Here is a 26,100-nt window from a genome sequence, read left to right on the forward strand (position 1 = left end):
TATTTTAACTTCATCCCTTTACTTCACACTTTCTGGGTCCATATATTTTAGTGTGTCTCTTGTAAATAGCGTATAGCTAGATTAAAAACATCCAATTTAACAATCTGGCTAGGTTGGCTCATGTACATTTATTGTGACTTCTGTTGTATTTGTTTATCTGGGAATGTCTTAATTTCTCCTTCATTTCTGAAGGATAGTCCTGCTGGATAGAAAATTCTTGATTGACAGTTTCTTGTATATGATGAGTTTTGTTTGTTTGTTTTTTCTCTTGCTGTGTTCAAGATTCTCTTCTTATCTTTCGACAGTTTGGCTATGATGTGTCTAGGCGTAGATGATGTAACATGGCAAGTCTGGAAATCAGATTCTCCTTTCCTTGAAGGGTTTGTTGTTTGCTGTTGCTATCGGCTTGCTTAGTGACTTTGCTGGACTAATTCCATAAAAGCCGTATTTCCTGTATGTGCAGCCATTGAAGTCTCTGCTGGGTCAGCCTAGCGACCGACTCATGATTGATCAGAGATATCCTTAAATGCTTTGAACAAAATTTTCTAATTTTTCCATATGGATACATGAAGCTCTAGAACATTCACTTCAACCTCTGTATAGTTTTCCATTGTATGCATATACCTCCATTTATTCATCCTTGTATCTATTAGTGGACATTTAGGTCATTTCTAGTTTTTTGACATCACATAGAAAGTGGTGTTGAATATCTTTGTGGGTGTCTCCTCTAGCCCACGTGGGAGAGTCCTCTACCGTATATACCTGGATGTGTAATTACTGGGTGATGGAATGCATATCCTCAACTGTAGGAGATATTGCCAAACTGTTCTTCAAATAATTGTGCTCTAATGATACTCATTTATGTGTCCGTTATCAGTTTAGTTTTTTTTAAAATAAAAACTTAGCTTTAAAGCTGACCTCAGAAGTTTTCTCCTTCATAGGGCCTCTTGTGGTTCTTCTGCCCCACTGTGGAATGCTGTTTATTTCTGTCCTGTTGCATCTCCTTCACTTTGCCTTGTGCCGCTGTTATGACGGATGTCCCTTCTCAACTACAAGATTCAATTTTCCTGGAGGACATGGACCATGGCTTGTTCATCAGAGCATCCCCCCAAAAAGAATCAGATACAGAGTAGTCACTGAATTGAAATGATTCACGATTTCAGTACCTTTTTCTGGATCTGGTCCAGGTCTGGTCCCATAGGGGAACCTTCAGCTTTCCCTCTTTCTCCTCTTGATATTTCAACTCAGCTAAGTTCATCTCGTATTACTAAGCACCCAAGTCTGGAGATACTCGTTTTGAGATGGGTTAGGGCTGGGATCAAGGTTGTCTCAATGTGGAAATTTTGGCTAAACTCCTCTTCCTGCTGTGAAACGCAAGCTTCCTCATGAGCTGCCAGCTCAGGCAAACATCTTTGATTTTCGGGAGGTGGTCATCTGAGGTTTGGAATAATTTGGATGTTGCTGGGAAGAGGTTAACCTTTGCTTAGCCAGCCTTTCTTCATGGAAGTACAAAAAGATAGACAACGATGTTAGGAGAGACAGTCACACAAGACATTTAAAGTCACATCATTCACATATAGACAACTGCTTTGCTGGCTACAACTCATTCTTAGCTGGTCCTTGAAGCAGTCACACCTGGTTCCCATTACTGTATCTACATAAAAGCAGTAAAGCTGCCTTTCTTCAAAAGTACTGTGAAGCACGATAATTCACTCTGACCTGCCCCTAGGTTGTCCAGATGAGCCTGTCTGACAGTTTCATGTGATCACAGTTATCCACAGCCCCTCATGAAGGCACATTCAGTCCAGACAGAAACAAATAATTGGCCTGCCAGTTTAAAATGCCAACGGGATTCAGCACATACCTCTTTGGGCAAAGCTATCCGCTCTGCAACTTGGTTGGCAGTCTTGTCTCGCACACCATTTCCTTGTATGCAGACACATTCACCTTATACAGATGGAACTCCTGCAGTTGCCTGGGCCCCTGGGTGGAAGTCCCAACCCCTCGATTGGTAGAAGAGGGCTGGGAGAAAGCTGGGAATTGGTGGCTTTGGGGGAAGTATGCAGCTCTCATAACGGGAGAGGCCATTCTTCCCCTTCTAATGGAGAGGGAAAGGGAGTCCTTTCTCTTCCTTAAAGCCAAAAAAGGGGGACACCAAGAGGCCCATTACTGTTTTTTTTAATTGAAGTACAGTTGATTTACAATGTTGTGTTAATTTCTGCTGTACAGCAAAGTGATTCAGTTATACATATATATGTACATTCTTTTTCATATTCTTTTCCATTATGGTTTATCACAGGATATCGAATATAGTTCCCTGTGCTACACAGTAGGACCTTGTTGTTTATTCATTCTATATATAATAGTTTGCATCTTCTAATCCCAAACTCCCAGTCCATCCCTCACCCACCCGCCTTGGCAACCACAAGTCTGTTCTCTATGCAAGAGATCCTTTCTTAAAGGACCCATTATTTATGTCTCCTGGATGGTTCAAAATGGTTCAAAAATCATTTGCCCACATTTAAATCTCTTTGCAGAAAGTTAAAAAAAAAATCTTTTGGAGGTGCTTGCAAAAGTCTTTTTATATTTTGAAGGGGCCCACAAAATGGGAGAAGGGAGTTTCTGGTCCGCCCCTGTGTGACGCGAGCGGGAGAGAGGGCTGGCTGGCAGAGTGGAGATGGAGCAGCGGCTCTCCCGCTATTTGGCAAAGCCAGGATTCCCGAGTTTCCTGTGGGTTTAGTGGATGCCGGATAAGGATAAGGCAGCTGGTCTTGAGTTCTTTACTGTTACCCCCTCCTGTCTTCCCCTTTCTCCCTTCCTCCTATCTCCTCCCCACCAACGCCCCCCCTCACTGCCTGCCCCCTCCTTCCCCCGCAGCAGGCTGCCTGCTGAGTGAGAAGTACCAGCAGCAAATGGCCCTTTGCTTCTTGCATCCCATGGGAGAGCCAGCCCGTGGATGCCTGCTGCACTGGAGGCGCCAGAGGTCATTTGGCTTAACTAAATAATTAGCAGAGGCAACCAACCTGGAGAGGACTTCAGCCTGAACGAGTTAGAAGATGTGTGCCCTTTTCCACCTCCTTCTCTTTGTCCCAAACGCTGGATGACCTGGACCTAGGAGGAGGTGGGGGAAAGTGTGTGAAGATCAGATCAGATCCCTTCTCCATTGCAACTAACTGGGGCTACAGCTCTGGCCTCTCCTGGGAAAGGGAGGAGGAGAAGAAACAAACCAATAAGCAGAAATGCGTCTTGATGAACAGAACCAGATTGTCCTGGAAACTCAAGAAGACTAAAATGTATGGGTTGGACCAAGTTATAGTTGGGTTGGACCGAGTTATAGTTAAGGGAGCCTTTAACCAATGAGAAAAGGAATTTGTCATAGTATAGATAGGGGAGGATAGAAGACATAAAGCCATTTTTGTGTTCATTTCCCACTAAGTTGAGACTCTTCAATAAACCAGTTATGTCTGTGAATTTTTGAAGGATCAACATACAGTTCTATAGATTCACAAGCCCTAGACTTGATAATGGAGCTACAAAACGAGACCACAATGATGCATCAAGAACCACTGAAGGGGGCTTCCCTGGTGGCGTAGTGGTTAAGAATCCTCCTGCCAATGCAGGGGACACGGGTTCGAGCCCTGGTCCGGGAAGGTCCCACATGCCGTGGAGCAACTGAGCCCATGCGCCACAACTACTGAGCCTGCGCTCTAGAGCCCGCAAGCCACAACTACTGAAGCCTGTGCACCTAGAGACCGTGCTTCGCAACAAGAGAAGCCACCGCAATGAGAAGCCCGCGCACCGCAGCAAGGAGTGGCACCTCGTTCGCCGCAACTGGAGAAAGCCAGCGCACAGCAATGAAGACCCAACACAGCCAAAAATAAATAAATCAAATAAATAAAATTTAAAAAAAAAGAACAGCTGAAGGTTAAGCCTTAAAGATAAATAAAACCGTCAAAAAGAGACCTAATTGTGGGAAAATGATTTTTGAACCAGGAAACATGAGTACAATGAAATAGTTCACAGTGGGAACGCAAACAGAATTGTCATCATTCTAGAAAAGCACTGAAGAGATGCTGCAGGTGGCCATGGTGGGCTGTGTGCTAACCGAAGTCATACCGGAGCAGAAACTAAAAGTGAACAAAGCAAGTGGTGAGTGCCCAGAGGAGAACACCACACAAAAGAAAGCAAAGATGCTGTGAGAGGAGGCTGGTCTCTGCCTTGCCTCAGTCCCAATTCCCTTTCCTTTCCTCCTCTCTTCTTACAAATGAGATGCTTCCACATCTGTGATTCATGGGGGCCAGCCTCAGTAGTGTTGGTTCAAGAGAACAGAGTTCAGAAGCCAAACATGATGTCACTAGAACTTCAGTTCTGTCCTTGGATTTCTCAGTCACGGAAGCGGGTACTTCTGAGCCCACACATCTCTCCACCTCTGTGCCTCCTCAGGACACAGCTTTCTCCTCTCCCCATAATTCCACCTCAAAGCCACCCAGTGCCTCTCGGACCTTTCTCTCCTTTCCCCTTTTCTTCCAATTTCTGCTTTTCAAAGGCCCAGGGAACCACCTTCCCCGGCAGGGATGACTTCAAGGGTGGGAAGGAGAGGCAAGGAGGTGGGTCGGCCGGAGTCCCTTTAGCAGGAGAGGGGAAGAGGGAGGCTGGGAACAGTCACTGGTTAATGATTTTAACCCGTCAAACAGTAAGTATGTAGAGTCTTTGCGGCCAGGTGAACCTGACAAGGACACTGTGTGACTCAGTGAGTTAGTTAACCTCTCTGAGCTGCAGACTCTTTAGATTAAACTGGGCATGATGATTCCTGCCTCATGGGGTTGGCTGTGAGAGTTGAATGGATGACCCATGAGAAACACAGGGTCCCCCTGAGCCCAGTGGCTGAGCATATCTCTCTGTGGCCCCCGGGGACATGGGAGTGCAGCCACCTAGAGCCTAGGGGACATGTGTTCCTCAGAGCCCCCCCAGGATGAGGGGCTTCCCCTCCGCCCCTGAATCCAGCTTCTCGGGGCCAGAGCCCCCCTCTCAGCTGCTCTGGGCTTTCTCTGACTCCCTGCTTCTTCCTCAAGACCTGGCCCAGCTGTCTGGGTGCTTCCCCTGATTTCCTCTGATGCTGGCGGGGGCTGCCTTTTCATCTAACTGCCTGGTTGGTTTGGTTTGATAACTCCTTGACTGTGCGCCTCTGGTGCCCCAGGCCTTGCTGCGGGAGCCTCTGGCATTAGCTTTAGAGGTGTGGATCTGTGGGGCTGGCTGGGAAACGTTCCTTCATGGACATCCAGGCAGAAGGGCTTCCCTACTTGGCCTGGTGCCCCAAATCTCCAAGCAAACGCCTTCTCTGAGCCCCAGATCTCTGCCCCTGCTCTGTTCCCTTTGCTGCTCTGACTGGGTCAGTTCCCCTGGGTCCTCTCAGATGGCTGGGCCCTTCCTGCCTGCCCAGGACGGGGGCCCTGAGGCCAGCAGTCCCTCCTCCCCTGGCACAGCCCTGGGACTGCCTGGAAATGTGGCTTTAGGGATCAAAGGTGGAAATCTGAGGGAAGGAAGGAAGTGGGGGAGGGAGGGAGGAAGGGAGGAAATAAGTCAGTCACTGCTCCATCACAGGGCTGTGATGTGGTGCTCCTAGGATTCTGTCTGTAAAGGGCGAGCCCCGTGCCCCACGCAAATGTGTCAGGTGGCTACGGACCTGACGCGTCATCTTATTAATTTATGAGAGTCAGATGGAGGAACCACACGTGGCTTCTCTCAGCTCAGTTTGTCTCAGGGTCAGCACAGCCAGCCCTTGAGATAAGCAGTCGACTCTGCTCCACCAGGATGTTCTGACGCGGGCACGGGTTCATCTTCTCACTGTTGGTGCACAAAGAGGACTAGTGTCAACAGGATGGGGATGCCCAAGGAGTGGGGAGTGAGAAGCTGTTTAACCCACTTAGTGAATCTGCTGCTTAGAAACACAAACAAATAATGAGTGTGCTAATTACGAAAGACAACAAGGTTTGTCTGTTTTCAACACCTGTCAGTCATCTCATTCCAATCTTCCCACAGCCTGTGAGATGGGGCACGTTTTTCCTGGATTTACAGATGTACTGCTGAGGTGACTGAGAGCCAGAGAGGTTCAGGGTTGTGCAGGTTTGCACAGCTGAGTGCAGATTCAAACCCAGGGCTGAGGGTCACCACCTCCCGGGCAGGCTGTCCTTCCCATCACGTTGTGGGCTACTTCCGGGCAGCCCTCGGCCAGCGAGGAAGCCGGTGGTAACTCAGCCTGTCACTCTCTCCCGTTGGTGGAAGGGTGACCACTCTCGGCACCCAGAGGCAGAGGGACCCACCCCATGTCTCAGGAGGCTCCTTGTGCTGGCCCTGGACAGGCCCCTCAGGCCTGGGAGCATTCAGCCAGTGAACTGGGGGTGTGGATGGGGCGGGAGCAATGGCCTCGGAATGGGACAGCCCTGGGGTCCCAAACCCAGACACTCACAAGCCATGACTTCAGGAGGGTCACCTTCTGTGCGCGGGCCTCATCTCCTTCCACAATAAGTGGGAAGCCAGGGAGCGGGGGTGCATCGTAATCCCAATTTCTTATACTTGCTGGGAGTTTCTTATATTTGCCCCATAAATGTTCTTTTAACTCTGTGGCCACAGAGACTCCTCAAGGCCACCCAGGAAGGGGCTGTGCAGGGTAAGGAAGGCCTTACGGCTGATGGCAGGTGAGAGAAATGCTGAGGGTAGCGTGGGCTGGCAAGGGAGGGATTCAGCCTCTTCCCCAGCCAGAGGCCCCTTGCACGAATCCATAGGCCTTTGCAGTTTTCCGAGTGCTTTGCACACTTAACCTAGGAGAGTTGGTACCCCATTTGACAGTTGGTGAAGCTGAGGCTTAGGGGAGGAAGGAATGCTAGTGAGTTCCTACTCCACCCCCAGCTTACACTGGGCACTCTGGCACCTTTTGTCACCCTTATAGAGACCCTCCCTATGGGGTCAGTATTATTATGCCCATTTACTGTTGAGGAGACCCAAGGCTCAGAAGGAGTCATCTGCCCATGATCACACAGCTACCAGATGATGGAACTAAGGTTGATGCCTGGGGGGCTCTGATTACAAAGTCTATGCTTCATTCACCACGAGGACAGGACAGGTACTCTACTCAAAGCCAGCTTTCTGGACATTGAGTCCAGTGCTCTTTCCTTGGCCCACGTTCCCCTTGTCCTGCTCAGAGACTTCAGAGGACACGAAGTTGGGATCTGATGGCTGTACTTTTGCCTTCTCAGGTGCACCCCGTTTCCAGTGGACTCCCACTTGGTGCTGGCTTGGCTTCCTGGAAAGAGAGTGAAAAGTCAGAGCCTAAGTGCTGCCACTGAACTCCACAGCCTTCACCTTGCCTCTTCCTGTTTGGAAGACCCAGGTCCAGTTAGCGCCGTCCTGCTTCCCAACTAGGAGCCCGTCCACTGAGTAAGTGCTGTTGGGCAGGGCACTGCCCGTTATCACGCCGTTGCTTACGCTGGTGCAGAACAGGCTCCCGAGCGGTCCGGCCTCCTGGGGAGGCCAGGTGTCCCTCTGGGCCTGGGAACCCATTCCTCTGGGGCTGAGGTGTTGCTTCCCTTGATGGTAATATGGTTCAGGGCTCTTATTTCTGTGGGTCAGGAAGCGAGGGAGTGTGAAAGGGTTAACTTAATCTTGGCCGTTATTCCTTTTTGGCAACTGCAAGTGAGCTTAATAGGATCTCAGCTTTCCTGTTGCCTCACCAATGAAACAGAAACCAGACCACAAGGGGGTCTGGAGATGGTTAAACGGTGATGCCTCGGGTGATGCCTCCTGGTGGGCTGAGGGGCCTCCTCGGAGATATCATTAGGAAGTGACGCTAGAAATGCCATGCAGGGTCCCCTGTCACCCGGATAGGGGAAGGGGCAGGGAACTGGGGGCTCCCCGGAAGGCCCGGCTCCAGGCAGAGGGGAAAGGGGGCAGGTGTCGTGTCCGCAGATGTGGGCTGGAATCCTGGCTCCACCACCTTTACAAAATCTGGGAGTCGCAGCCTGCTGGGGTTCTTACCACTCAGGATTCAGTGCATAAAAAGCACTCAGCTTGCCACAGAGCATGCCCAGCTCAATAACTGTCAGCCCTACCCAACTTCTGGTGTTCCTCTCTCTTCTGCTCCTCCACTCCCGGGCCTTTTCTATTCCTCTTCTCTCTTCCTGAGGCGCTCTTCCTTCTGTTCATTTCTTGGCCAGCTCTTACTTCAGATCTCAGTCTGAATGTCACTTCCTCCAGGAAGCCCTCTGAAGCCAGGCTGGCAGACCTGAACTTCCCCTTCCGGTCTTGTCCCTAGCCCTCCCCGTCTCCATCACAGTTTCCCTGTGGGGCAGGTGTTGACTGTGGCTCCCTCACCCTGGGGCCTTGGCAGCAGGGCCTGCAAGGGTCTGCACCATTCACAGCCTTGAGAGGGAAAGAGGAACGGGTGGGCGGGGGGGTGGTGGCAGCAGCGAGGGACAGGTCACCGGTGCTCTGACCCACGAGGCGCCCTCTGGGAGCCAGGAGCGAGGGGATTTAGCCAATCCCGAGGTCGGGACTCTTCTGCCAGGATCGCTTTTCTCTCTGCTGTGGTTTTCATTATTTTTCATTCCCAGACTATTTTGGAAGCTGGCTGCCATGGGAACTGAGTCTTTGGAAAGCCCCGGCCTCTTTCCCCTCCTGCTTCCACCCCTCCTTCCATCTCCATTCCCTCTTAATTGGTTTTTAGTTCCCTGGCTTTCAGGCTGGTCTGTTTATTTTGATTGCTGCTTGACAGAGCAAATCTTTAATGAGCCGGCTTGTGGGGAGCGCCCTCAGCAGCCGTCTGCCTCCAGGGAGTGGGGGAAGTGCCCAGGAGGAGGTGGCAGGCACAGGGTGGCAGTCTGTGGTTGGGGCCCAGTCTTCCTTCAGGTATAGTCTGAAGTAAGGAAACAGAGCTTGCCCTCCCCAAGCTGTCTGCAGCCTCAGCCTGGAAGATCCCACAGCTCTTTTAAACAACCCTTCACAGGGCTCCTCCCCATCCTCCCAGTGACCCTGAGGGGAGTGGGGCTCAGAGAGACTGAGAGACCCAATCGCCCAGCCAGCAAGCCTGTGCCTCCGTGATCTGGGGCCTTGCCGTCATGCCTATGTCTTTTTTCCTTGTATCCTCAATTTCCCAGGAGCGTCACTCACCCTTAGGCCAAGTTGGCAGCCTATGGTTCCAGCTAGGCTCTTCCAGACCCTGGCTTTGCGAGCCAAGGCCTCCTGGTTTTATGCCTCGGTTTCCCCACCTCTGTGGCTCTCGTTTAGAGCCATCTGCGCCGTACGCTACTCATAAGGCAGCTTCTTAGACTGGATGAGGTTATGTGTGCCTGCAAACTGGAAGAGGTTGTATGAGTGTGTGTCACTATGATGAGTGTACAACACGATCCGTAGAGTTTTCCTAGCTGCAGCCAGGCTGGAAGAAGCCCCCAGGCCCTTTGACTGGACCTGTCTTCAGGGTGACCTCAGGGGATGTGGGTCGTTTCCCCTTTCTTATTGACCCCATTCTGCTAGAGCCATTAATCATAGAAGCAGAGACCCATGCGGTGTTGGAGTGAGAAGCTGCCTTAGAGATCAAGCCCAGTGGCTTTCAAACTGGTGTTAAGGGCTCCAGGGTTCTGTGACTGGGACTTTGAGGACCGTAGGAGTGGGGCTAGCCTTCTTCCCATTCCTAACTTCATTCCAAGGGCCTCTGCTTTTATCTGCTCTGCCTCATGGGGTCATGTGGTATTTCTTTAGAGAAGAGGGCTCCCTTTCCGTACTGGTCATGGTTGGCTCTCCGGAATACATTCAGACCAGATGGCAATCCCATCTTTCCTTTTCTGTGATTGGTTGGAAAGGGGCACTTCTGGCCAGTGAGTGGTAAAAGGAAGTCTGATAGGGCCTTGTGGGAAAAACTTCTTGCTCCTAAAAGTCAAACACAAGAAAGATGGATTCACTTCATTCTTGGCTAGGGGTGTACCTTGGTTGTGCTGCCTGGTACTGTGGTAGCCAACCTGTGCCCCTGAAGAAAGCCAGATCAGGGACAAAACTAATCCATGGAGAACTGCAGAGTGCCTGATGACATTGGTGGGCAGCTGACCATACCAGCCCTGGAGTGGTCCTGTCTCTGGACTTTATCAGATGATAACTTTCTTCATTGTTTAAGCCTGTTTGAATACACTATCTTTTTGATATTTTGCTGTTCATTTTTTGCTTGCTTTTATTATTTACAGTTAAATGCAAACTAATTGATGCATGCTTTGAAAACTTTGACCTAGCTCAGTCCCCACATTCCCAAGATAGGGTGACTGAGGCCCAAGGGCATTGGGAGTGACTGGGTCAAAGTCATGTCTTGATTAGTAGCAGAGGTGGCCCGGCATCCCAGGACTTCTGACTGCTGGTCTAGGACTCTTGCCTAGGATTCACAGCTGCAGATCTCCTGGGGCTGTCCCAGCTGGCATTGCCTTCTCGTCTCCGGAAGATCCAGGCAAGCTAGGGAGGCCCTGCAAGGCTGAGAGAGTTGGGACCAAGGGGGCAGTATAGACTGAGGGCCTCTTCAGCTGTTCTTGTGGGCAGCTTCTGAAAAGCACGTGGTAGATGGATAATCCATTCCTGTGCCAGGCTGTGAGATCATGAAAAGAGGGAGAAAGTGAGGCATTCAGGGTAGCCATGTATATCAGTTAGGAATTACATTTGGCTGCTTAAGAGAAACCTTAAACAAGTTAAACAGTTATTTTTCTTACATAATAGGAAGGCTAGAGATGGGCAGTCCAGGTTGGTACAGCTGTTCACGAAAGTCATTAAGAATCAAGACTCCTGCTCTCTTCCTGCTCTGCCATCCTTGACTGGTAGCTTTTATCCTCATGGTCACAAATGGCTGCACCACTTCCAGGCTTCACAACTGAGTTCCAGGCTGGAAGAAGTGGGTAAGGAAAAAATGTGTGCTGGCTGGGTCAATGTCTTTTTATCAAGAAAACAGAACCTTTCCAGAAGCCCCACTATAAAATTCTTTGTATGCCTCATTGGCCAGAAATATGGACATCTTCAGCTAGATTTGGAGGAGGTGAATATTTTTAACAGGGAATTTTGCTGCCCCAGACAAACTCAAGATTTTGTTAGAAAGGAGAGAGAGGGAAGTGGATATTGAGAGGCAACCAGCAGTCTTCCACAGCAGGATGTGCTCAGTCTTAGCAGAGCAACTGAGCCAGGAATCAAACCCGGAGGGTGTGAGCCCCTCTCTGAAAGCTCTGAAGCTGCTCAGGCCTCAGTCTGCTGCTTCCAGAGTCTCCTCCTCCTTAATCATCTCCATCACAGATGTCAAAGTAATCTTCCCACAGCACTGGGTCTGTCACATTACCTCCTGGCCTGAAATGCCCCTTTGCCCATAGGATGCAGTCCAAATTCTTTGGCTTAGTATTTAAGGTCTTCCGATAAGGTTGCAAACCACGTCTCTAGGCCAGTTTGATTCCTATCCCCATCCTCAGCTTGTTTTCTTTCCCCATTTGGGCATTGCCCCTTAACTTGTTCTTGTGGGTCATCTCCTATCCTTTTCTGCCTGATGGAATCCTACCACCTTTAGGGTCACCTCATCCCCAAAGCAGACGCAGCTGCTCTGGACCTTCCCTATGGTTCCTTCAGGCATGATAACTTGTGTTACTCAGATCAAACATTTGTCCTCTTCCAACCACCCCAGAATGTAAGCTCCCTGAGGGGTGAAAATGGACCTCATGTTTATAGAACCAAGTCTTACACAGTCTTACAAGTCTTACAAGTCTTACACGTAGAAGATGCTCAATAAATATTCACTTTCCTGCAAAACAATTCATCTTGAGCAACATCAAGCCAGGGACTGTGGGAGTGTCCTTGGATTATTGATGGATTTCAAAACACAGAGGTGGGAATATGCTGACAGTTATGCTCACAGTGATTTAGAAAGTTGGGAAGTCTGTGTTCATTGGAACTGCTGTGGCCATTGGATAGGCAGGGAACCTATCTGTCTTGTCTACCACTGTGTCCCCAGCACACAGTAGGGTACCTGGCACTCGTAGGCATTGTACAAATACTTATTGAAAATGACATAAGAAGGCACTTCTGAACAACTCACAGTTGGATGCAATAGGCCTGGTTCCTCATCCTCCTCTGGGACTTGGCCTGCAGTCTGGAAAAAGCTCTCTCACCTCTCAGTTCTAGTGGAGGGAGCCGAGCCTCTCAAGCCCCTCAGGAGAGCCTGCGCCCTGAGCCTCACAGGCCACCCAGGGCCTCTGTCTCCCTCCAGTTGTCCAGAGCCAGAGTTCCAGGTTGGCACAACATTGTGCCAACCAAGAACACAAGTGCCCTCCCATGCTGCATTTCGAAGGCTCACACGCTCTTGATCTAGCAACCTGAGAGGCTAGGAAGTCACGCAACGGGGGTGCTCAGCTGTAGTGGGAAGCAAAGAAGTGGGAAGGAATGATTTTGGGGTAGACAACGAACAGCATGTGCTACTGTTCTGTTTGAAGATAAGGAAATAGGGGCTTGGAGAGAGGGAGGGACTTGCCCAATGCCCCATATAGGTGAGTAGCAGAGCTGGGGTCTATCTGGCTCTAAAAGCCCCATTACTTCCAGTCTGTCATCTTCATGGTGCAAGACCAAAGTGTGCACTGCAGAGTGTGCACACTTTGCACACTGGGGTGGGCAGGGTATTCAGAACCTGGGAACCTCCATCCCAGGGACCAATGAACATGGCATTTCAGACACAGGCCCTCTGGATTTGTAACTCCTTCCCCTTGAAATGGACTTTACTGGGTGAAGATGGATGGAGTGGGATAGAAAGAAGAGGCTATATACCTTTATTTTTTTGTTTGTTTGTTTTTTGTTTGGCTGTGCCGCGCGGCCTGTGGATCTTAGTTCCGCGACCAGGGATTGAACCCGCGCCCCCTGCCGTGGAAGCGCAGAGTCTTAACCACTGGGCCGCTGGGGAAGTTGCCTTCATCTGTTTTAAGCTCTCAGTTTTACGTATAACATGCATTCGGAATAGGGTACAAATTATGAGTAGAGCTCAATGAATTTTCATAAAGGGAACACACTTGTGTTCACCCAAATCAAAAAACAGAACATTACTGAAGCCCTTTTCTTCGCCCCCTTCCAGTCTTTATATCCCCCTGCCAAGGGTAACCATTATGCTGATCAAAACGGTTTGGGTATTTCCTATAAATGAAATCATATGGTATATATTCTCGTGTGCACAACTTTGTTCAATATTATGTTTGATATTCATCCATGTTGTTATGTGAGTTGTGGTTCATTCATGCTCACTGCTGTATAGTATTCCATTTTGTGAATATAGTATATTTATCCATTTTACTACTGATGGATATTTTGAGTAATCCCTAGTTTTTAGCTATTAGAAATAGCACTCTTTTGGGCATGTACCCAATTCTGTTGGATCTATATCTGGGAAGGTATATGTTTAGTTTTAGCAGACACTGCTAAACAGTTTCTAAAGAAGTTATACCCGTTTACATTCCCGCCATTATACAAGATCCAGTTGCTCCGTATTCTTGTCAATACTTGCTATTATCAGTGCTTTTCATTTGAACCATTCTGTCTGGTGGGAGTTTGATCGTATCTCATTTTGGTTGGGTTTTCATTTGCATTTCCTGCTTGACTAATGAGGTTGAGCACCCTTTAAGTGATTATTATTTGACATGGCTTTATCTTTGAACTTTGAGTGAGAGAAATGGGAAGAGGCCTTCTGAGTGTGAAGGTGTGTGACTGCTGGGTATGGGGACTTTGAGAGGTGCATCTCCACTACTTGAAGACTAAGTAGAAGGGGAATCTGGGAATGAGGGCTTCAGTGTTCACGGGGTCACACCCACGGGAGAGGCAGTGAGACACCGATGCAGAGAAAGAGCTAGCCTTGGCTTGGGCACCTACTAACTGCTACGTTTTGGGCAAGTGCTACAGTTTCCACCTCTGTCAAATGGAAAGAAGAATCATGCCAACCTGACAGTGTTGTTGTGAGCTTTAAATGAGATGGAATGTGGACAGTGTCTGGCACAGGGTACACAGAGGTAAACCATCTACATTGTCTGGCTCAAGAAGTGACAGCCATTATCACTATAGAATGACTGGCAGTAAGAACCAGAAGTTCACATCAGTTGTGTAGTAGCAACAGCAGAAGACCTGGTGACTAGTACAAGACTTCCTTTTTTTGCTTAGAACCTTGCCTTTTATACACAGACCCTTGCCTTAAGAAATTAACCAGTCTAAGCGTGTGTCCTATTCTGATATCCTGCTCTAGGAGCTTCTGAGCCCCACAAGGAGGAGTAAAATAAAATGCATTCATTTCTCCAAACAAGAGGTCATTTAAGAATTGTCAGTGTAGTGTTCTCCCGTGCTGCACTAGATCAATAAAAGTCCGTTTTCCTTCTATCAGAACAACTTTCTCTAACTGAACAAGGGCTTTCTCCAATTTAGACATTATTCATCTGATCTCACCTTTGTCTTGTTCTGTTTAGTCATAAACTTTCTTTGTCTCTAAGGGGAAAAAATGGCCATAGCATAGTCAGCAGATGAGTACCAATAAGTCGATGGCCAAAACCAGCCCCAAGGACCAAGGTGACCTTCAGAGGATGAACTTCAGCTTGGCTCTCCATCTGAAAATGTTTGCCTCCATCCTGAGTTTGTGTCCCAGAGGGTAGATGTGGGAGACAAAATTTCCAAACACCTCTTTTGCTGAGGGACTGCAGCTGGAGATAGCTACCCTCTGGTTGGGAGCCCGAGACAGGAGGTGCAGAAGCAACTCATTTGGCCAACTGTCATTAACTTACGTGGGGTCATCTCAATCTAAGTCTGCTTCTCCAATAGGCTAGAGGCCCACTCTTTGTAGGGGTCTCATTGTAACCCAAATTCTTGTGCATATTTTATAATATGGCAGAACCTCTCCAAGAATAGTGTGGAATTACAGTGGCCAGGTTGGGGAACTTACAATATGACCCAAATGGCCCATGATAATAGTGCCTTAGACCAGGAATCAAGAAACTTTTTCTGTAAAGGGCCAGGGAATTATCTGTGTCATTGTCAACATTTTGTGTTACACCTGGATAAATATTACTGACTAGGTATAACAATCTATTTTGAAACTGAAGGAGATGGCCACCTTTCTCTCTAAGGTAAACCCAAATGGACTCTAGGACATGATTTTTAACCTGGGATTCCACAAAGCCTAAACATCACCCTTTTCATTTCCATGTGCATGGTGGTGGCCGAGTGTAGACTCTCCGGAGTCTTGATTGTGGGTGAACAAGTATAATCACATCATACGATCCAACAACTCATCACCTGATGAACGGAGCAGGGAGGCCAGATTTGTCCAACTCCAAACTGTTGTTTCTGAGATGATAATGTCGTCTAGCATCCTGACAGTGGTGTAGAGGCTGCTTTTGTGGCTGACCCTTTGGTTTGGCCAGAGAATGGCCATAAAGGGGAGGGTCTGGAGGATAAGAACCAGTACCCCTCTCCCATCAATTACGCAGTTATCACCACAGCATGTCTGGATTTCTGTAACACTTTGTTCTTCACTCATCACCTCACCTCACTTGAACCGACCTTTGCCTTAAGAAAATAATCAGTCCAAATACTGGTTCCACTTCTGATATCCATCTTCTACTAGAAAAATGAAAACCATGGCCTCACTTCTCCTAATGAGACATCGTTTCAGGATTCTCTCTGCAACATTCTACCTGGGTGCAGTGGGTCAATAAATCTGTTTGCTTGTATCATCACAGGTTACGTTTGGGGGAGGAGGCTTTTCATAGGAATTACTTTGGATCTGTTTTAATATGTTATACATTTACCAATATCTGGTCTAGAATCCTCTGAAAAAAATTCATCTTAGGTGTTCTAGTGACAAAAACTTTTGCATTTGGGGGGAAAAGAGTTATTTGAATCCTGGAAGAGACACAGCATGCATGCCTTAATGAATTAGTTAGTTAATTCCCTTGTTTATTCAACGACTGTTTTGGGTAGCTGTTATGTACAGGAGCCTGTGCTAGGTGACAGCAGTTCAGCAGTGAGCAAGGTAGATGTGGTGTTGCCCTCGGGTAGCTCACAGAGGTGTTTCTTGAAAGCATGAGCAGTATTTCGTCTCCCTCACTAGTTCAGTCAGCTCTACCCCATCCATAGCCCGTGGCTGGAGGGATGCCCTGAGGATTATCCGGGGCAAAATAGTTTGCTTGTTATACAGCTGCTGCAGTAAGTTTGCGTGCTCAGAATTCCCTTGATATCATAGAATTCAAGAGTTGGAAGGGAACTTGGACATAGTTATCCAATCTTTTATTATGTAAATTATGTTTATTTTATAAATTAGTAAACTGAGACCCAGAGATATTGAGAAACTTGCCCAGGATCACAGAGCAAGTGTGTTGCGTGTGTGTGTGTGTGTGTGTGTGTACAAAAGAGGGGCATAAAAGTCATATATTCTAAGTAAGGTGAGTCAGAATCAAGGTCATTAAAAATGGGCTTTCTGGGAATTTCCTGGTGGTCCAGTGGTTAGGACTTGGCGCTTCCACTGCCGTGGGCCTGGGTTCAGTCCCTGATCGGGGAACTAAGATCCCGCTTGCTGCGCGGCCAAAAAATGTTTTTTAAAAGGGGCTTTCTGAGAGACCGCCAATGGGTTATGAACTCCAAGACTTTATTTTTTTTAAGTAAAAGATTGTTCAGTTTGAATATTGAAGCATCAGTGTTTCCTCTGTTTTTGGAACATTAGGATTTTTAAAACTTGGATTAAAAATATCACATCAATTATTCAAAAGCATCCTCCACTCTTTACATAAAGCTCACATTCCTGTTGTTGTTTGGTCAACAGAAGTAGCACCTTATAGCCCCAAAGTGATATCTGGGAGGTAAGGGTGAGGTGAGGGAAGTGAGACCCTAGAGAGGCATCAGGCCTCTTTCCCTGAGCAGAGGCAGTTCTGAGACAGAAGGGGTCACTCAGAGATAGAGACCCCTCTGCCTACCTCTTCTGTGTGGAGTTAGGCTCGATCCTCCCAGACTTGCTGACCCCTGAGAGACCCTCCAAATCCAGATAATCCTGTAAGAATCAAGCCACCAGCCCATCACCAGCAGCTCTGTCAGAGCCTGAAATGTCCTGGACTGGGATGAAGGGAAGCTGGGCCCCTGAGACTGTCCCGTTCCTCGCCAGTAGAGATGGTCTTTTAGGTCTGGTGAGAGGTCTGGCAGAGTTATCCCAGGCCAGGGAGTCAGGAGGGTCTCATTTCTTTCCCAAATTGCAATTACTGAAGGAAGGGGGACTTCATTTCGAACCAGCCTGGACCAAAATTTGCTTTGTTCTTTGGGGATCTATTCTTCGCAGAGGCGCTCCAAAGGGATGGCTGAAAATGGCACAAGGGTAACACAAAGGGAGTGGAACCATATGAGGGAGGATAAACCCCAGAGAATCCGAAGCTGGTTCCCAGACAGGGGAGGCGACTAGAGGGGAGATCAGCAGAGACAAACTTAATCCCTGTCCTCAGAGAGACCTGCTCATTGGGTTTTAGCAAAAGCCTCTGTGCTTTTTCTCTGTTCCTGGAGAATTTAGACAAAATATCCTTGAGCCCCATGAGGCAGGGGAGCATGAGGCCCTCCCCAAGCTGGACTGGGGCCTTCATGGGTCTGATGAAGTCTGCCTCTGGAGGGACTGAGTGGGGCTGACAATTGGGAACAGAGCCTGTTGGGGAATGGAGGCTTCAGAGCGTCCTCAGAACTGGGAAGAACTATCTAATCCAATCCCTGCAATTGTCAGGGATGAACACGGAGGAACAGGAGAGGCAAGTCCTGCCCATGTCACACAGGACCTGTCGCGTTTCAAATGCAGAACTCCTGACTCCCAGTGGAACCCTCTTCCCAGATCCTCAGCCTGAGCGCCAGTTTAGGGTTTATGGTTCGTTCCTTCGTTAGTTCGTTCGTTCGGTTGTTCATTCATTCATTCATTCGTGTGTTTCTTGAATAGCAGCTTTGTGCCTTGCCTTGGGTAAGATCTGTGGAAAAGTCAGAGGAAACTCACCATGTTATCTTTGCACCTCAGGAACTTAAACTCTAAGCACACACGCACACACAAGCATGCACACCCACACACGTGCCCACAGAAACACACACATGCAAACACGTGTGTACAAGAACATGCATGCACATGCAAACACACACAGTTAAGCTGTGATGGAGAGCGGTACATAGTCTCTTCCATAATGACCTCATGGACACAAAGTGTTATAGGAGATCAAAGCACGAGGAATGGAGTGTGCTGGGGGGGGGGGCCACTGTAAATCTCAAAGAGCACATCTTCGCCTGTACCTCAGAGATGGTCTATTTCATATGTCTGCTCAGCTCCCCAGGCCCTGGCTTGCACAATGCCAGAATTCTTGAGATGGAATTGAATTGATTTGAATTGAAATGGAACTTAGCTAACTGTAGAGACAAGTAATGACCCGGGTAGTGAGTGAATCAAAAAAGGTGAGTGGGGGAAAAAAGGCATCAAAAAGGTGAGAAAGACACACCAGTCAGAATGGGCATCATCAGAAAATTTACAACCAACAAATGCTGGAGAGGGTGTGGAGAAAAGGGAACCCTCTTGCACTGTTGTTGGTAATGTAAATTGATACAGCCACTATGGAGAACAGTATGGAGGTTCCTTAAAAAGCTAAAAATAGAACTACCATATGGTACCCAGCAATCCCACTACTGGGCATATACCCAGAGAAAACCGTAATTCAAAAAGACACATGCACCCCAATGTTCATTGCAGCACTATTTACAATAGCCAGGTCATGGAAGCAACCCAAATGCCCACCGACAGACAAATGGATAAGGAAGATGTGGTACATATATACAATGGAATATTACTCAGCCATAAAAAGGAACGATATTGGGTCATTTGTAGAGACGTGGATGGATCTACAGACTGTCATACAGAGTGAAGTACGTCAGAAAGAGAAAAACAAATACCGTATATTAACGCATGTATGTGGAACCTAGAAAAATGGTACAGACGAACCGGTTTGCAGGGCAGAAATAGAGACACAGATGTAGAGAACAGACGTATGGACACCCAGGGGGGAAAGTGGTGGGGTGGGGTGATGAATTGGGAGATTGGGATTGACATATGTACACTAATATGTATAAAATAGATAACTAATAAGAACCTGCTGTATAAAAAAAATAAAATTCAAAAAAAAAACAGGTGAGAAAGAGAAGGGCATTCTGGGTTGAAGGAATAGCTAAGGTATAGTAATAATATTAGCCGTCATTTATTCACCACCAACTATGCATCAGACACCAAGTTATTTAAGTTTATATACATGATCTCATTTAATCCCCATGATAAACATATGTGGTGGTGCCATTATTAGCCCCAAATTATAGTTGGGAAAACAGGCACAGAAAGAATAAGTAACTTTTCCAATTAGTAAATAGCAGAACTGGAGTTCAAACGCAGGCCTTCTGGTTTTAGAGCCTTCTTGGATCTGTGCTGTGTGAGAGAGCTTCTCTGTGTTCAAATGGGACAGCATTGTTTGAATAAAAATGAGCGTTCCTCTCAAGAGTACAGGAGGGGAGACCTGTGGAAGTATAAATTGGTGTAATCTTTCGGAAAAATGATGTGGCAACATGTGTGGAAAGAGCATTAAGGGCGTGCATACTCTTTGACCCAGTATTTTCACTTCTAGAAACGTATCCAAAGGAAATAATCAGAAATGTGCAGTGAGGTGTACAACTGGAAATGACCTAAATGTTCTTCAATAGGGATTGGTTGAATAAATTGTAGCATAGTTCTACAGCAAAATATTATGCAGGCTTTAAAAATCCTATTTGCTCCTCTTGGTTTGTGTCTTAATGGTGCTTTGAGGAAATATGAGTGAGGTCTGTGAAAAGAAAGGGGGGTGAGCCCCTCTGTCAGGATAGCAAGAAGCTGTAGCTGGAACCCCTGGCTAATTCTGGGGGAGGCAGGGAGTCCAGGCAGAGGTGAGGCCTGCAGCGGGGGCGTGAGACTCAGCTCCAAGTAATCACAACCCAGGGGAGGGGCTGCGACCAGCCAGCAGCCAGCCTGGGCCCTGGCACCGGCTCCAGTCTCTGGGTTTAAAGAGTTTTAAAAGCTTATTAAAAAGGTTCCTTAGACATCAAATGGCTCTTAAAAATCAATATTTTGATGATTTAAGTGCAAGAGAATCAGAAACATGTGGATCAAATTGCCCTCAAATTATACACACTTTAAACAAAAAAATGCGTTGGTCTTTAGCGAGCCCCAGATATTTGAAAACAGATAGAGGCATTTTCCTCATCTCCAGACAGAGCTCAGCCAGGTCAGCTTGAAGAGTCCAAAGAGGAGGTAAGTGGGAGTGGGGCGGGGCTCAGAGGGAGACACAAGGAAATTCCTCCAGCTGGAGCCTTGCCGTGGAGGCAGGGCTGCAGGGGTCAACCGTGTTATGCCTATGTGTATGCGTGTGTGTATGTGTGTGTGTGCACATAAGCATTTATGAGTGAACATGGGTCCACATTCTCCTCTGGGTCTGCCCTGACCCTCCTGAGCCAGCCTCGTCCCTCTGTGTCCTGGACATATATATGTATTTATGTGTCCAGTACTGTACCCAACCTCAGGTTTGAGGAGTAAGTCCCTTTGGTTCATCCTTCTAGGGTCCTTCCTCTCTCCCCAGGCAGCCCGAGCCCTCCTGCAGTGGATGTGGTGCTGCCGGTCTCTGGAAACTTCAAGCTGGGACAGAAACAGGTATCACCTGCCCCAGAGGTGATCAAATGTTTCTCAGCTGTGAACTCATTCCGCACATGAAATCTTAGGGGTGAAGCCCAGTCCGCAACTGATAAGACCAGAGTTGCTCTAGCCCTGATTCTTTCCTATAGAATGCTTGGGCTCTGAGAGCAGAGTTTGAAAACCACAGATCTCATCCCAAATCCTCATTTTACAGAGAAGGAAGCTGAGGCCCAAAGCAGGAAGACCCACGGCACACCAGCAGAGCCAGAGGAAAAGCTGTCACACACATCACTTTAGCTTATCTCAATCGAAAGCAATAAATATTTACTGCCCCCTCCCCTTTCTCCTGGCCCAGCCCAAAGTCCTGCTTGGGGTGATGGGTGGCAGAGCCCACGCGACCTTGGTACCAGCCTCATGGTGATGAAGAGGTTTTGTTTTGTTTTGTTTTTGTTTTGTGGTACGTGGGCCTCTCACTGTTGTGGCCTCTCCCGTTGCGGAGCACAGGCTCCTGACGTGCAGGCTCAGCAGCCATGGCTCACGGGCCCAGCCACTCCGTGGCATGTGGGATCTTCCTGGACCGGGGCACGAACCTGTGTCCCCTGCATCGGCAGGCGGACTCTCAACCACTGCGCCACCAGGGAAGCCCAACGAAGAGGTTTTGAAGATGACTCTCCTGTGCTTAATTCCACTGCTGGGAGGGGGCAGTTGAGTTGGGAGTGGGGAGCTCCCACTTTTGAAATCTGTTGCTAGAGCCGTAAGAAGGGGGAGACAGGGCTTCCCTGGTGGCGCAGTGGTTGAGAATCTGCCTGCTAATGCAGGGGACACAGGTTCGAGCCCTGGTCTGGGAGGATCCCACATGCCGCGGAGCAACTAGGCCCGTGAGCCACAACTACTGAGCCTGCGCGTCTGGAGCCTGTGCTCCGCAACAAGAGAGGCCGCGATGGTGAGAGGCCCGCGCACCGCGATGAAGAGTGGCCCCCGCTTGCCACAACTAGAGAAAGCCCTCGCACAGAAACGAAGACCCAACACAGCAAAAATAAATAAATAAATTACTAAACTCCTACCTCCAACATCTAAAAAAAAAAAAAAAGAAGGGGGAGACAGGCCACACCTAGAGGCCTGGGCTCCAGAGGAAGCAGGCTGGGGGCCAGCTGGTTTCCCATCTCCAGCTCCTCCAGACTGTGTGTTTTAGGCCCTTTCAGGCCCCCCCACCCAGCTGTCCAAGGCAGGATCGTGGGTGGGAGACCAGTGCCTTGAAAGGGATGGTGGTGACTCAGCAGGCCCCTAGGGGCATCTCTGGAGCACCCACCTCCCTGGCTAAACCCATTTCTGGCCTGGGAGTTGGCCCTCCCCACCGGACGCCCTGAGCCTCCATTTCTCTTGCCCCAAGGGATGCGCTGGATCCCAGGCCTTGTGACACCTCCGAAGGACAAGGGGCTCATTCTGTGTTCTGGCCCCAAGCATGGCTTGGGAAGCATTGGCCTTTGTCAGGGGTGGGAGGCAGGGGGCTCACCAGACGATTCAGCCGCCCTAGTTGTCTCCTCGCCTCTCCACCCTGACCAGCGCCGCCCGGGAGGCTTGTTAATTACTGCAATGATTTCCACCTCGATGGGCAGGTCTCACTGGCCAGAATCGAGGCTTGGGGCACCTCCCCCCACCATATACACACATAGGCTGAGGAGCAGGGAGGGGAAGGAATATCAGAAAGAGAAATGAGGGAGAGATGGATGGGGATGGGCAAGGGTACCAAAGAGGATGGACCATCCGCTGGCATCTGAGGTTGGCTGGGCACAGGCTTGTGGGACAGGTGGACCACTAGCAGCCAGCCACTGGCAACAGCGGCATCATTAGGAGAGCCAAGGGAGGTAGGCTGGCCATGTCAGCTGCCATGTGGGTCCTTCACAGCCCTGTCCTCAGGGCCTTCTTCCGGGAGTGCCTGGCTGAAGAGGGGGAGACCAGGTAAAAGGTGGGATTGCAGTGGGGTCTGGGAGGAGAGAGGGAGTGGGGAGCCAGCTGGGGTCCTAGGCCTCGCCTGGCCTCTCTGGAGTGACTCAGGGAGAGAAGCTGAGGGCTGGTGACAGATCCCTGAGGACCACGGCCCCCTTGGCTGGGACAAGCTAGGGTGCAGCCTGGAGAATGCGAAGAAGTAAAATCCTCTCTTCGACATCACAGAAAGGACAAGGGGTGGAAAACGATGCTCAGCTCAAGGTTCCTGTTTCCGGACACGTACTTCTCCCTGTCACCTCTGTGCCCGGCCCATGGAGACTCCACGTGGAGAGAAACAAGAGACCCTGGCTTGGACCCAGCAGGCCTTGGGCTAACAGCCCCCCGAGGAAGGGCTGCCCCCCATAGCATCTGGCCACTGCATCTAAGTGGGCTGGGGTCTGTCCCCCCCAACAAAGGCAGGTCATTCTAAGCATCTGCCTCCCAGGAGCCTTGGCCAGGCCCGGGCTGGGGAGACCCCTACAGTTCTGGAACATGGCCCCTTATCCTACCTCTGCACCTTTGCTCCCCCATCCAAGGCCCTCCACCCCTCCTAATCCCGCCCCTTGGTGCAAGTTCCTTTCCTCCTTCCTGTCTTTGCCACATGCTGTCTCTCACACATAGGATGGGGTAGGAGGACATGAAGTGGATCTCAGAGGATGCTAGGATTTGATCTGGCTGAGAGGGAGGGGCAGCTCTACCTTTAACCCTCCTCTGTCACTCAGCTCAATATTCCTGCCTGGTCCTCTCCTTGGGCAACACCCAGGTCTGGGTTGAGACAATTCCAGAGCTCCAGGCCAGCACCTTACCCTCCAGACCCACATCCCTAACAGCCCCCAGATACATGGCTAAGGCTGATACATCATCCTCTCCCCCTGGATTCCTGCCTGCCCATCTGCACTCAGCTGAGCAGACCATGTCAGCTCATCGCAAGGCTCTCCCACTCCCTCCTAAATGCGTCTCACATCTGCCCTTTCACCTCTAACCCTGCAGCCCCAAGTCCCAGCCATCAGTGCTTGCCTAGGTGACAGCCACAGACTCCCAACTTGTCCACTCTTACTTCCCACCAGGGTTTTTGCAAATTTCTGGTAGTTTGAGCTTTCTAAAATGCAAAGCTGCCTAGGTCTTTTCCCTTTCCCTTTTAAAAGCCCTGGTGGGCTCTCCACTGCCTACCCAATAAAGCCCTGGCTCCTTGGGTCCGCCTGAGGAGCCAGGGCTTGCCCCCCAGTGACCTTGCCGCCCGTGACCTGGTCCATCCCTCCTCCAGCCCCTTCTCCGGCATCTCCACTCCCTGAACTTTCTGATGCAGGCCCAGTGAACTCCTGGCATGACCTAGGCCCACGTAGGCGCTCTCTTCCCTCTGTGCATTGGCACATGCTGTTCCCTGTCCCTGGCACGCCCATGCTGGTCAGCCCCTCTCTCAGCCCACGCCCGACCTCCTTGTCCCTGACGTCGCCAGCAGAGCTGTGGCCCCCAGATCATCTCACTCTCCACAGGGTCTGAGCATAGTTCACCAGTATGGTTCTTTGAGTGTCTTTTTGGAAAAGCCTGGGTGCAGCTTGAGGGCAGGCACCACCTGTGAGACCCCAGCTCAGCACCTGGTCAGTGCCTGTGGAGCAGAGACATGAATGAGCTTGTCCAGGTGGAACCCATGGGCCAGTGCCCCCCGCCCTCCCTCTGGGCGAGGTCCCATCAGGACCCCTACGTGCCAGGTATCTGGGCTTAACAGAAGCAACATGCAGCCCAGCTGTGGAATCTGATTTTATTTTTTTAAGTTTGGGCTGTTTTAGATCCAGCCCAGGGCTGGAATGGAGAGGCCCCAAGCTTCCTTCTCACTTTATCATCCTGGAGGGAGTTCGATGGAGGAGAGCGGCAGAAATCTACAGGGAGGCCTGGAAGTTGACCTGGTTCCACCCACCCAAGCTATGTAGCCGCTCATTTCTTTATTCCTTCCACAAACGTTTATTGAGCACCTACTGTGTGCTCGGCACTATCCCAGGAGCTTGGATATAGGTGGTGAACAAAATGGACGCAAGCCCTTCCCTCCAGGTGAGAGTCTGGCCAGGAAGACAGACCTCAGATAAACACATACAAAATCAGCACGTTCCCAAGGGGAAGGGGACAAGAGGCAATACGGAGCAGACTTCTTCGGACGGGTGGTCAGACAGCCCTTCTCAGAGGGACAGTGTTTAAGCTAAGATCTCAAAGATGCCACTCAGAGAGCCGAGGAGGGAGAGAGCTCCCAGGGAGCGGGGTGGGGGTGGTGGTGGTGGAGGCAGCCTGTGCTGTGGCTTGAGCGAGTTGCTTGATCCCTCTTCATGACTCCGTTTCCCCGTTTATGGTGGGGAAGCTGTGTCCTCACAGGGCTCTGGTGAAGGACGGGGAGAAAGGACATGTCCAGTCAGGCTCAGCGGCCATTTGAATCTGTTCCCATGTTTATGGCAAGACAGCTGCCCCCCTCCAGTTCTTGCACAGGGAAGTGCTACCATCTTCACGCTCCTTAAAAAGTAAACCACCCTGGGAGGACCTCCTCTCAGCCTTATCAGCGGCGCAGTTCTCAGTCTGAATTCGATCATCAGAATCTCTCAGGAGACCAGATTTCATAGATGAGAGAGCTGGGATCTGAGATAGAAACGGGTAGAAGAGACCACTGTGGGGAAAATGGGAGAGCAGGTCTTCCTGACAGGAAGCCCTCAAGGATAAGCCCAGTACCTGGCACGGTGTCTGGAACAGAACAGGGGCTCCAGATAGGTTTGCTGAGTGAAGCAACAGACATTCCCCACAACAGCACCCACAGAATGGAGACTTGCGGGCGATGAGAGTTCTCTGGGGTCCCCACTCCCTACCCTTTCCCCTTTCTCGCTTCAGTTCTTCTTTCCAATCTTTCCCCACTTTTCTTGCAAGCTTTCAGTGGTACTAATGTTCCCCCTTTCCCAGTGGACATTTGGCTGGGCCAGTGGGATCGTGTGTGTGTGTGTGTGCGCGTGTGTGTGTGTGTGTGTGAGCACGCGGTCACGCGGGCTATGAGGGGGCTGGAGACAAAGGCCCCAGAGTGAGATTCAGGGCACAGCTGAACTGCCCTGAACTTTCCTTTTTGTTTTCAAGGAAATGCATAATCCAAGAACCACCCACGGCCCTGGCGGCCCTGCTAAGCGGGGCTGGAATGTGCTGCCTTTCCCGTTAGTAATTGTTTTTTCTGGTTAGCCTGTAACCCTTCCCCTGCCATTCCCTGTCGCTGGGGACAGGCCCTCCCTTTGGGGCATCAGCAGATCTGGGGCGGACACCTAGGCTGCCCTCTTCAAGATTTCCCCAAACTCTCCCGCCCCCGCCCCCCCCCCGGGGTGCGGCCAGTGGGGTTGAGGATCTGCCTGCCCAATGATTCCTCT

General features: G+C 49.7%; 1 long non-coding RNA gene across 1 annotated transcript in view; it reads left to right on the top strand.

Annotated features, from left to right (window-relative positions):
• LOC309834017 overlaps positions 1 to 26,100 on the top strand; it is a 159,448-nt gene that overhangs the window by 71,965 nt on the left and 61,383 nt on the right. Inside the window, exon 3 of the long non-coding RNA XR_014297830.1 lies at positions 7,254 to 7,434. This is a non-coding gene — a long non-coding RNA (uncharacterized lncRNA). The remainder of the gene's footprint in view (positions 1 to 7,253; positions 7,435 to 26,100) is intronic.

Source organism: Grampus griseus (genome assembly GCF_964374135.1).
Source record: "Grampus griseus genome assembly, chromosome: 15".
In the NCBI taxonomy this organism is placed as follows: Eukaryota; Metazoa; Chordata; class Mammalia; order Artiodactyla; family Delphinidae; genus Grampus; species Grampus griseus.